The following is a 13,532-nucleotide window of genomic DNA, read 5'->3' as shown; positions in this document are numbered from 1 at the left end:
ATGTGTGTCCATCTATCTGTTTTTGTGTGCATGTGAGAGAGGGAGAGAGACCAACACAGAAAGAGTGTAGAATAATTTAATAGATTATCTCTCATATGTTTCCTTCTATTAATTTGTATTCTTGGTCACTTCACTATAAATGAACTGATCTTGTCATCACTTATTAAGATGTGACAGTTTTTATATATTATACGTCTGCACTGTCCAGCTTCATTATTATATTTAGTAATGAAGAAATGTACCGTCTGGCACATTCTCCATTCTAGAATTATCTTGTGTAAAGGTGCCTAGTTACTATTCTTGAAATATTCCTAGATTATAACTGCAGCTTTAATAACCTTTTTCTAGGGCTCTTTATTAATAAATCTTCAGACTGCATATCATCCTTGTCCTAGGAGCTATCATTTTTTTCCAAAATAGGATAATTAACTACACATGGTGGAAATATTAAATATAGTGAGATGCGAACCTTGGAAGTATGTTATGGCACTGACTTTTTTTCTCTCTTTGTTGCGATATATTTTACTTGCAGTTGCAAGTCTGTTTCTCTATGTATAAAGCTGTAGCTAAAAAAATAAATTTCTTGCATCCCCGATTTGGGTAAAATTCATATTTTTGTTATATTTATTCAACCACATTAAACAATCTGCAATTAGTTGTCAGACATTATTTTCCACAAAGAATGTAATTTTATAAATGGATTCTATTGTTGCACGTAATTTAAAATGCATTTTATGTTATAGTTAGTGTCAAAACTTAACCTATATCCACAAAGGAGATGTGCTTAACTTTGTGAACTGTATGGTACAATAACTCTACTATACTTCACTAAATGAAATTAATTTTCACACTTGAATTAACAATGTTCCGTTATGTAATTAATCCCTCTAAAATAAACCCAGAAAGTAAATATGTTAGACAGGAAATTCAAAAGGAAAATCATTTACTAACTTCAAGGCTAGATAACTTCAAGGCTAGATAACATCTATGGAGGAGTATAGACGTACATCTCTGCAGATTTATCTAGTCTGTCTGAGAACCAAATTCTTACAAAATTCTATCTGTGATTCCCAAGCTTATTCCAATATGTAACATGGATATATAGAAATATTTAGCATACAGCCAAGCTGCTAATCAGGGTCTTAACAGCTCAGTAGAAAAAAATAATAATAAAAAAACCCACAATTGTTATGCATTTATTTATTTTGTTTGTATACATACTATTATCGCATGTTACTAATGCTAATACATTATTCATCATAAAATATAGGGTTGCCACCTTTTAACAAGGCCAGAGTGGGACATGGGGGTGTGGCCAATATGACAGGGAGTGTGGCCAATATGACACTGGCCACACCTCAACCACAACATCACCAGAGGTGTTAAAGGAGAAGAAGTATTACAGTTATGGATACAACATTGTGCCATTACAGCATACTGAAAACTCAAACCATTTAAATGAAGTTAAGAATTACTGCAAAAAAAACACATTACTCAGTTGTAACAGTAAATAAACTTTAAAGGAATAAAAAACACACTACTCATTAAACAGACACTTGTTTATTTAAAAGGTAAAAAAAATCATAAACCAACCATGACGATTCAGAAAGAAAACTTAACAAAATATGCATACCACAAACAAGCCAAATATAAAATTAAGACGTTTTATTGTCAATTAAAGCTAAAGCAAAGAGGCAACACAAAACTACATACTGTACCCTAGTACTACATACTGCACACTAGCAAATAAATTAAAGCTAAAGCAAAGAAAAACACAAAATTACAAACTGCACCCTAAAAGCAAACTACCCTGTAACAACGACATGGTTTAGTACAATCTCAAATACACTGCATTAACTTCTGAGCATGCATCCACAAAAAAAATAAATAAATAACAGGAAAAAAGTCCGTAAACATTTTATCTTTTAAAAATACTTCTTGCAAGAGAAGTAAAATAAACTACAATGTATAGCAGACTCCATGGACTCCTTTTACCTCAAAACATAGCAATTAAGAGTAATTTACCCAGCACAGAGATGCAATAAACAGGCCCAAGTAAAAGCAGCACACCCATATTCACATTACAAGCAAAGCAGGACATTTTAACCTTATTAAAAACGCATAAAAAATTAAATACACACATTTACAAGTATAAATGAAAACAATCTTGAAACAGCTTCGGCACCATGCACCTACTAGTAAAATAAATGCACTACATTAACTGTCAACATTCACCCTCAAAAGGTAGACTTGTACCACATACACATTCCCCGGGATTCACTAATCCTCCGTGTAAGACTAAATTAGTCTTACACGGAAACTGCAGCCTAAGAGTAAGACGTCAGCGTGCCATGTATATTCATGAGGGCGTGCTGACTCAACTCTAAGACTAACACGGAGCATGCACGAGTGCAGGGGGCATGTCGGACTGCCGAGCAGTACAAAAATCCACGCCCCTGCAAGTCCCTCAATTGGCAAATGTCAACTGACATGAGCGAGTCCGCTCAAATGTGTACATACCCAACACTACACTCCCCCACATTCTAAACCCATGTACAATTAGAAAATGTAAAACTTTTATTTTTTTTAATTATTCCCGATATACCTGCCCGTATTTGCTCATGTTTGTGCGGGTTTGCCCATTGCTTAACTACAGTTAGCAGTTTAGACATCAAAGAGGATAATCAGAAATTTATATGCCAAATAGCAATAGCGTAGTGGTAGAGCCTTCGCGCAAAGAGGAGGCATTCCCAGTTCGAGTCTCACCACTACCCTTTCTATTTTCAGTAGGAAATCTGAATATAAAAATAATTCCTGACATTTATATGTTAAATTTTAGTAAAAAGCATTGAAATGGCCTATGTAGTAGTGAACGATATTTTATATATATATATATATATATATATATATATATATATATATATATATATATATATATATATATAAAAGAAGGTGAAATGGTTATGCATACTGATGAATGCATAAGTAACATATCTTAAGCAATGTGAAGCACTGCTAAGCAAAGTTTACCAGTATTAAGCACATTTAAGTATAATTGCTCATAGCTTAGCACTGCATTAACTAGTGCAATAGCTTTGTGCGGAGCTGAGCATCGTGCAAACCAGCGCAAACAGAACATGTTTGTGCATAGCTGCACACCGCGCTAACTAGCGCAATGTCAGGCAATGTCGGGCACCGTAGAGCAATGTTAGGCAAAGTTGAGCAAAGTCGCCTAAACACAGCCACACCTCCTAGCCCGTCTGGCCAGTAGTAAAATAGGCCTCAAACCCGGGATACTTTGCACCATAATCACAGTACTGAACCACTAAGCCATGACAGCTTTTCATAAGCATGCACTTTCAACACACACATACATATCAATGGAAGTTTACCCATTGCTAAGCAGGTGTGCCTTCAGCTGAGTTTTTTCAAAACTGGCCAATCACAAATAAGTGTGGGAAATGATGCATATTTAAGCTCCATAGGTGGGAATACTTGCCATAACTGGTTGTAGCTCCCATCTGCAGGCAGCAATGACTGGTGCTGGAGAGAGTTCTCGTTTTCGAGCTCAACGTTGGGGCACTGAAGAGTCAAAAGAAATGGTTTGGCTCCTTGTCCATAATCATGAGGATTGACTCCTGTGGGGCCAGTACCAGGGCTCCCAATACAAAGTGGAAGCCTGGGACCGTCTAGCTCATGAACTCACCAGTGCCACAGGTGTCCCTCGGACTGCTGAGCAGGTCAGACACCACCAAGCAGACCTGAAGAGATGCAAGGCAGGCCAACTGGACCGGTGGATCCAGCAGGCCCGTGAGATGGAAAATGCCCCACTACTGAGTAAGTAGCCATGGAATTAAGTATGTAAGAATTGCTATTCTAGTCTATACTATGGATAGGTATGTCTCAATATCACTTCATTGACTTCACAGCTGCAGGTGTCCGTGCTGCGAATTAGCAAGCCTATGCCAATAGGCTGCTAAGGCTGCACCACCAGGCAGGTTAGTAATTATCCAGCTTGTACTGTTATGTAAAATAAATGAGGGAGCCTGAAAAAAGTGTTTTAACACAATAAATAAAGGTATAATAATTATCTAATAATCATTCTGCATGTACTGTTATATAAAATAAATGAGAGAGCCTCTAGAAAAGTGTTATAAGTCTTTAATAAAGGTATAATTCCTGGAGTGTGTCTGTGCCATTTTCTTTGATATGTTGTTGTACTCTTGCATTATAGAAATAGTACTGTTGTATTAAGCGCTGTTAACACACAGTTGGGTAGGCCCATATAAAGTGGATGAAGGGAGTGCCAGTAGCTTTTAAGCATATTTAGAGTCCTCAACTGTTGGTTCATGCCCAGCATGTACATATTAATCTGGCACATGAGTATCTTGGTATTGTGTTCCCCAGAAATGTCATTGTGCTGGCAGAAATGTAGGGAGCTGTTAACATATAACTGATAATTTCACCTAAACATATCTAGATAAGTATAGGAAAGAAGAGCTGTCAGTGTACCATCTCAGCAGTAGTGTGTCTGAGAAACTCACAAAATCTGCATCCCGGACAGTTTGTATGTCACATACAGCCCATGTATGTAAAGATCTAGCAAAACCCATTTTCCAATGTAAGGACAATTGGGTAGTGTAATCATACATGTAGGGGACATATAACTGCAGTTAACAAGAATGTAGTGTAAACTAGAAGGATATATAAGTTGTTAATGAAGCTATAATTTTCCACCCTACTGTATGTGCATAAAAAATGCAATTCCACACCTCAATGGGTATGTCTAATCTCAAAACATTTGTTGGGACATATGTCCTATTGGTTTCATAAATATCTGCATTTATTTCGATGCATGTGCCCTGTTCAAATACCACAATATTGGTGGCCTGTTGCTATCAATTAAACCTGCATGCTGATGTAATGTCCACTGTTGTTCTATATATGCATGTGTCATGCTTGCTGTTCAACTGTTGGAACTCTGGTGTGTTGGGTTAATGGGAATACTTCTGCATGCTGTTATAACTAATTGGGAATGTTGTTGACTGTTACTAACCCATATTTTCATTAAATCCTCCTAAACATAGAACGTATGGGAAGGCTGGTCCCAGTGGTTTGTTGGGTTAATGGGAATACTTCTGCATGCTGTTATAACTAATTGGGAATGTTGTTGACTGTTACTAACCCATATTTTCATTAAATCCTCCTAAACATAGAACGTATGGGAAGGCTGGTCCCAGTGGACCCACCTCTCCCACCTCAGCTGGTGATGGCACCTGGCACCAGCAGGTCCAGTGCCCAGCCTGGGACCTCCTCCTCCGTTGGCCCTGTGCCACCTTCAGGTGGAAGTGCTGTAGGGGATGGGGCTCGTCCCCCATGCAAGCATGGGCAGAGGAGGGCCACCTATCACCCTCCGAGTGGTTCAAGCTGTGGTGTGTAGAGAGATCAAGTTTTCTGTCACTGATCCTCTCTGTCAGCTTGAGGCACGAGTGGCGTGACTCATGTGTGAGCCTGCCTCTCCTACGAAGCCCCCAGCACAGCCACCCTCTGGGCTGTGAAGGTGCCGCCCATGGGTGGGGATCTCAATTCCACTGTTGCCCTCTGTGGGCTCATGGGTTTGCGATTTCCAAACATCCTTCCCCATCAATGGTGTTCACCCACCACATGTGTCATATTCTGCCCCTGTATGCATCTTGTTTGTCTTGTCTGTTTACCTTCCCAACCTACCTCCCCAAATTTACCTACTTCCCCTACCCCACATTCCATTCTCACCTGAAAAAAAAAGGGCAATCTGCTCTCACAAAAAATTATGCCCCATACATAGCTGCCCATTTTTTACACATGTCCGCTGGACACATAAACTGATACTTAATTGACAGTACTAAATACTTTGTTGTCCTCACCCCTCTCTCAGGGGTGGAAGGTTTCATATTTCCCTCCAAATGTATTGCAAATGCACAGCTGTTGCTTTTAAAGAAATGGGCAGCTATGGACCTTCCCTACATCCGTCCTGCACATCCCGAGCTGTTTTCCCTACTGTCTTTCCCTCTTTGTGCCCCTTTTTCACGACTTTCCTATCTCCCCATTTTCTTTTCTTTCAAAGAAATGTGCAAGAGGGTTAGTGGAAGTAAGCACTTTTAAGCAGTAGTTAGCGGGTTTGCGCGTGTGTGCGCTTGTGTGCGCTTAGCTAAGCATTGCTAAGCATCGCGCAAACCTGCTTGCAACTGCTTAAAATTGCCTTAGTCACTCTGTATGTCAGGGCCCTTGTTCTGCTCAGCAGCAAAATAAAACACCTCTGTCAGGCTCGAACCCTGAACCTTGGACACACTAGAGTGCATGAAGTACCACTAAGCCACAGTAAACATACAACAAGTTGGTGCTAAAATAAATATATCATGCATCAGAATGAGTGAATGTAAAGGAAAAATAGGAATGCCATAACACAAAACTTGTTCTGTGGAACTTTACCAGCAGTTGTTGTGGAATTGCATTACATGACTGTGATAAGAGAACAAACCATTCTAGCAGGAAATCATGTTACAACAACACTTTACAACCCACACACAGTATCATAGCTGTCCACCCTACCCCAACATAACAGGCAGAAGAAAATCTTTCAGGAATGGAAGGGCCTACCCTATAAGAATCCCTACGTATTTTTAAGGCTCTGCTCGCCTAGCCTTATAGTATAAGAGATAAGCTACTGCTCCAATAGCTTTTAGGCTTGTGCCTGTGATACAGGCTGTCCACCCTACCCCAACATAACAGGCAGAAGAAAATCTTTCAGGAACGGAAGGGCCTACCCTATATGAATCCCTACGTATTTTTAAGGCACTGCTCGCCTAGCCTTATAGTATAAGAGATAAGCTACTGCTCCAATAGCTTTTAGGCTTGTGCCTGTGATACAGGCTGTCCACCCTACCCACAACATAACAGGCAGAAGAAAATCTTTCAGGAACGGAAGGGCCTACCCTATAAGAATCCCTATGTATTTTTAAGGCTCTGCTCACCTAGCCTTATAGTATAAGAGATAAACTACTGCTCCAATAGCTTTTAAGCTTGTGCCTGTGATACAGGCTGTCCACCCTACCCCAACATAACAGGCAGAAGAAAATCTTTCAGGAACGGAAGGGCCTACCCTATAAGAATCCCTACGTAGTTTTAAGGCTCTGCTCACCTAGCCTTATAGTATAAGAGATAAGCTACTGCTCCAATAGCTTTTAGGCTTGTGCCTGTGATACAGGCTGCCCACCCTACCCCAACATAACAGGCAGAAGAAAATCTTTCAGGAACGGAAGGGCCTACCCTATAAGAATCCCTACGTATTTTTAAGGCTCTGCTCTCCTAGCCTTATAGTATAAGAGATAAGCTACTGCTCCAATAGCTTTTAGGCTTGTGCCTGTGATACAGGCTGTCCACCCTACCCCAACATAACAGGCAGAAGAAAATCTTTCAGGAACGGAAGGGCCTACCCTATAAGAATCCCTACATATTTTTAAGGCTCTGCTTGCCTAGCCTTATAGTATAAGAGATAAGCTACTGCTCCAATAGCTTTTAGGCTTGTGCCTGTGATACAGGCTTTCCACCCTACCCTAACATAACATGCAGAAGAAAATCTTTCGGGAACGGAAGGGCCTACTCTATAAGAATCCCTACATATTTTTAAGGCTCTGCTCACCTAGCCTTATAGTATAAGAGATAAGCTACTGCTCCAATAGCTTTTAGGCTTGTGCCTGTGATACAGGCTGTCCACCCTTCCCCAACATAACAGGCAGGAGAAAATCTTTCAGGAATGGAAGGGCTTACCGAATAAGAATCCATACGTATCTTTAAGGCTCTGCTCGCCTAGCCTTATAGTATAAGTGATAAGCTACTGCTACAAAAGCTTTTAGGCTTGTGCCTGTGATACAGGCTGTCCACCCTACCCCAACATAACAGGCAGAAGAAAATCTTTCAGGAACAGAAGGGCCTACCCTATATGAACCCCTACGTATTTTTAAGGCTCTGCTCGCCTAGCCTTATAGTATAAGAGATAACCTACTGCTCCAATAGCTTTTAGGCTTGTGCTTGTGATACAGGCTGTCCATCCTACCCCAACATAACAGGCAGAAGAAAATCTTTCAGGAACAGAAGGGCCTACCCTATAAGAATCCCTACGTATTTCTAAGGCTCTGCTCGCCTAGCCTTATAGTATAAGAGATAAGCTACTCCTCCAATAGGTATTAAACTAAACTTTGTGATTGTTACAGTAGAAGCTATTGTAAGGGCCAGCACACCCGTGGACCCACCCCAGGCCTTCAAAAACGTTCTCACCTGTTTTCTTCTTTCTACCTCCTCTGTAGATGAAATGTAACTCCCTTCTTCCTCCACTAGAGGGCAGTAGAACTCTAAGCATGTAAAGTTGCTTCTTACCTGCCAGACAAACTTCTGTAACCCTGTGGTGCAGCCTACCTCTGTCTACCCTGCAAATACCCTTACTGGAATTAACTACCCCCCACAGTCGGAAGGATAAACCACCAACCTTTATGTAGTGTTTGTATCATAACTGAACCTCTGGAAAGAATAGGAAAGAGGGACCTTTCTCTGTGTTTATTATACCTACACCCAAACCCTTATTTGTCTATCTTTACTATGCCTGTCCTACACTTCCTTATTTCACTTGGAAATTCAGTTACCTTTATTTAGTTATATCTGTTACCTTTCCTTCCCCTTTTACATCCTTTCTTTAAGCATACCACTCTATTGCCTTTTACTACATAACTCTAGAAAATATTCTTACCTTCCCTAAGCTTGTAGAACATAGTTTTACTGTATGACTGATTGCCTCCAGTCTCTAGCTGTAGCACTTTCATCTTGTCCCTGTGGTTTCTCGCTGTAACTGCAACTGACTTCTCACCTACCCCCTCCACCTTCTTCCAGCATTCTCTTTCTCTTTGTCACGCCCACTCCTCTCCCCACTCTTTTACCTTCGCTAAACCTATAAATATAGGCTAGCATCTTGGCGCCATTTTTAAATCCCCTAGCCCTAAGCAGCAGTCCCTTGTCCTCCTGGTGGTGTGCAGTCCGTAAGTGTTTTTTTTTCCTTGTATGTAATGTTTACACTCTGTAGCTGCACATTTCTCAGTATAGTATTCTGATAGATGATAAAGCAAATATGTTGTTTTTGAGTATGATGCAATCATTGTTGTTTTAGACTGTGATACTATGTATAGTCTAGCTCTGAATATTGCACACTGTTTCCGTGTGGAGCAGAAACTAGGTTGAAAGTTCCCTCTCTGACCTTACCCAGGTACTGAATTGCTACGCACTACTAGCTTTGCTTAGTTTGTCTAATTAGTTAGGTTAGCTTTATGTTGCTTAAACTGAGATACTCTGTTTAGCCACGCACCATGTGCGTACGCTTATATGTCTATGCTTTCTCCGAGTTGTGCTCAATCTGCTCCGTAGGTATCCTCTGCAGCCTTATTTAATCTCCTCAAAGGCTACCAACTTCTATGAGGACTCTGGTAGAATTTACCGCAATAGTCGATTGTTGATCTATAATCCCTAACTTTTCTCATAGCGTTGTACACTATATGCGCCATATGAGCGCTGGTGCGTAGAATATGTAGAACATGCTAACTTAGCCAGGGTAGCATTTTGGACTCCTTGTCGTTACACTACCAGAACCTTTTAGACGACTTAATTTGTTAATTTTTGCAGTTTTTTAAAACAACCAACAGAGTCTAATAAACCAGAAACAAGTTCCAGATATATGGATACCTTCTATGTATTAGCTAAAATACATGTTATTCCGGTCTAACATTATGCACACTCATCGCATACATTTTAATACTTATTGTACACTATACTGAAATCCTCACCTAGTCTTACCCTCAGCTATTCTATATTATTAAGCGCTATTGCTGCACTCTGTTAGCGGTCCTAAAACCTATCAATTATAATTGAATGTAGCTTCAAAACAATTACTTATCTACTAGGCTGTGCTAACTTCATGTCCCACATATTTTTGTCTCTCACAAGTCTTTTGAAACTAAAGCCTTACTTTGAAAAGTGATTACAAATTAAGGGAATTATTTGAAACTAAAACCTTACTTTAAAAGTGATTATAAATTAAGGGAACTGCATTGTATTAGTGTATGTCATGGCTGACTACTGGATATGTATTAGTGCATTACCTTGAACTGTTGGAGGTTACTGAATACCTATTTCTGCTTTTACAGTATCTAACTAACAACCACCACATATGTGTTTTACTGTTCTAGATTAACATAGTTACTTTGTTATAGTCTGCTTGACCAGCTGTGTAGGAGTTTTGTACATATAAAATAGGTTTGAATAAACATGTTGCAACTCTAAAAAACATTCAGAAAAATTAAATTATAATAATGAAAACAATAACATTACACAATATATACACTATATACAAGTTAGGCAACCAGAAAAATAATAATAAGAGAAAAAAAAATCCTGAAGTGAAAAAAAGAATATTATGCATTTATATTTTCAATTAAGGGAATAATATGAGAAAATGAGAAAAGAAAATAAAAAGAGAGAAGGAGAAAAAAAATACCAGCACAAAACAATAGAAGAATTAAAGGCATTAACTATTAATAACATTTAAAACTTTTTCTAATACTAATTTTTTTAATGCCTTTTTTATAGGACTTCTAACTATGTTCTTCTGAGCATCAATATATAAATAAGCCATTTTCTGAAAAGTAACCCAATTTAATTTGGAACGATCAAGCCAATTTTGGATTATGTAAAGTTTTAATAAAGAGCAGATAAAAATGATAACATGAGTATCAAATTTTGAAAGATGAATTAATGGAATATGAAGAATGGCAAATTCCCAGGACAATGTAGACTTATGGTACCCCATTCTCTGTAGTCTAACTTTCAAAGAGGTCCATAATCTATGAGAAAAATGACAATACCATAGAATATGGAGGAGATCTGCTTGGGGGTGATAACAACATGAACATGATGAGGATTTATTTGGGTTAAATTTATTTAATTTATACGGGGTATAATAAGCATCATTGTTAATCATTAATTGTGTGTATAATATTTTTTTAAAAGGGGTAAATTCCTTAGTATATCTGATAGCCAAGAGTTTTTGATTCTCAGTTATTTGGGAATTATGATTTAACCAGACGTTAGACAAAAGACAATTGTGGTCCATCACTAAACTCTTTATCAACTTATAGGAATTTGATAACATTTTATCTGATGAAGATAATGTTCTAATAATCGTGTTAAGATTATTCATTTGATGTTCTATAGGTTCTATAAATAGAAACTTATTTTTAATTACTTCTCTTAATTGACGAAGAATTGGCGAATAATTCCAATTAACTTTCAAAATTTTATGCCAATCAGTTAGAGACAAGTCATTATGTTTCAAAATATCCCCAACTTTTAAACTTTTTATTAGAGGATAATTTGTTAAGTTAAAAGGAGTGTTATCTATCATTATATTTGGGTTTAGATGAATTGGTTGAAAAAAGTGAGAAATCTTATCTAGATTACATAGTTTAAGTAAAGCTTGAAAAGCTTTGATCTTTTGTTTAATGAAGATAGAAAGATTTTTGGTAGATATGATGTCCAAAGAGATAAAAGGAATAGCTTCTGGGTTTATATTTTTAGATATGATGTAATTATACCAAATTTTTATCCATAAAGAATGATTAATATGAGTATTATTCTTGAAATTAGATATGATGAAAAGTTTATTAGATGAAACAATCAAATAATAAAGATATAAGTTAGGTAGACCCAAACCACCTTTATCTTTAGAGATAGATAATCTAGAATAGGAAATTCTAACCGATTTGGGAAACCATAAAAATTTAGCCAATACTTTATTTACAGTCTCAAAGAAAGATTTAGAAATTATCTGATCAGAAGAAGAGAAATGGTAAAGAAATCTAGGTAAAATGTTCATTTTAATTATGGCAGCCTTTGATAAAAGTGAAAGATTTAGATGTTCCCATCTGATTATATCAGATAATATTGAGTTCCAAACTTTATTTATGTTATTTTGAAAAGAAGATTTATTATTGTGTTCTATGTTGATACCTAGATACTTTATACTAAAAGTAAACTGAATTTGATGATCAGAAAACAAGAATGGTTTATGGACTAAATGATTTAAAGGAAATATATAAGTTTTTGAGGAATTTATAAGATAGTTCGAAACAGAAGAGAAATATTCAATAGAATATGTTATTTTTCTAAGGTCGGATAATGGAGTTTGAAAGTAAATTACTAGGTCATCAGCAAAGGCTGAGAAATAAATTTTCATGTTAAGAATTCTAGGGACATTATGAAAGGTGTTCTGAATAATATACAGCAATAAAGGTTCTAAATAAATATTAAAAAGAAAGGGAGACAGTGGACAACCTTGCCTCGTTCCTCTTTTAATCTTTATAGAAGAAGAAAAGTGACCATTAATGTAAAGTCTGGTAAACATATCTTTGTACAATACTTTTAAAAAGTTTATAAAGAATAAAGGAATATTAAAACAAGACATAGTTTGAAAGAAAAAATTCCAACAGACTCTGTCAAAAGCATTTGAAGCATCAATAATCAGAGCATACATTGGATTTGAATCTTTTTTTATAAGATGAATGATAGACTCTAAGGACAGTGTATTATCCCAAGCATGTCTGTGGGACATAAAACCAGATTGATCTTGAGAAATAATTGAGGGTAAAACCTGTTTCAATCTATTAGCCAAAATAGATGATAAAATCTTAATGTCTAAGTTTATTAAAGAAATGGGTCTATAATTAACTGGGTCTGATTTTTCTTTATTATTTTTCAAAATTAAGATAGTTTTAGATGTATTCCAATGAATGTCTGAAATATTGTTAGTTCTTATATGATTATATACTTTAAAAAGAAAGGGAAGAATTACCAATTTAAAAGTTTTGAAAAATTCCGGTGTAAAACCATCTGGACCAGGAGATTTACCAGATTTAAGATTATCAATTGAATCTGAAATCTCTTGTAAAGATATAGGAGCAGAAAGCAATCTTTGTTGAATATCATTTAACTTAGGAAAATTTAAATAATTTAAGAAGGTTTTTATATAATTATCATTAACAGAATTAGAAGATTTTGAGTATAAGTCAGTATAAAGTAAAGTAAAGAGCTGAATAATTTCTTCATCTGTGTTATACAATTTATTCTTGTGAAACAAAGATGTAATTTTTGGTCTGGCGAAATTATTTTTAATAATTCTAGTTAATAATTTAGAAGGAACTTGGGCCCATTCTGAATATGATGCAAGTAATTTTTGCTCAGCTAAAGAAAGATTATTTTGATGAAGCAAAATTAAATCTTTCTGGCAATCAAGGATTTGATTTTCTATATTAGAGTCATGCTTCAGTCTAAATTGATTTTCAAGAGATAGAATTCTAGATTTTAAGAACTCTTCTTTCTTAAAGTAATGTTTTTTGAGATAAGCCGCTTTACTGATAAACAATCCTCTTAATCTCGCTTTACATGCAGCCCATTGTATG

This window comes from Protopterus annectens, chromosome 17.part0 (genome assembly GCF_019279795.1).
Source record: "Protopterus annectens isolate FY-2018-M chromosome 17.part0, PAN1.0, whole genome shotgun sequence".
NCBI lineage: Eukaryota > Metazoa > Chordata > Ceratodontiformes > Protopteridae > Protopterus > Protopterus annectens.
This window is presented reverse-complemented; position numbering follows the sequence as displayed.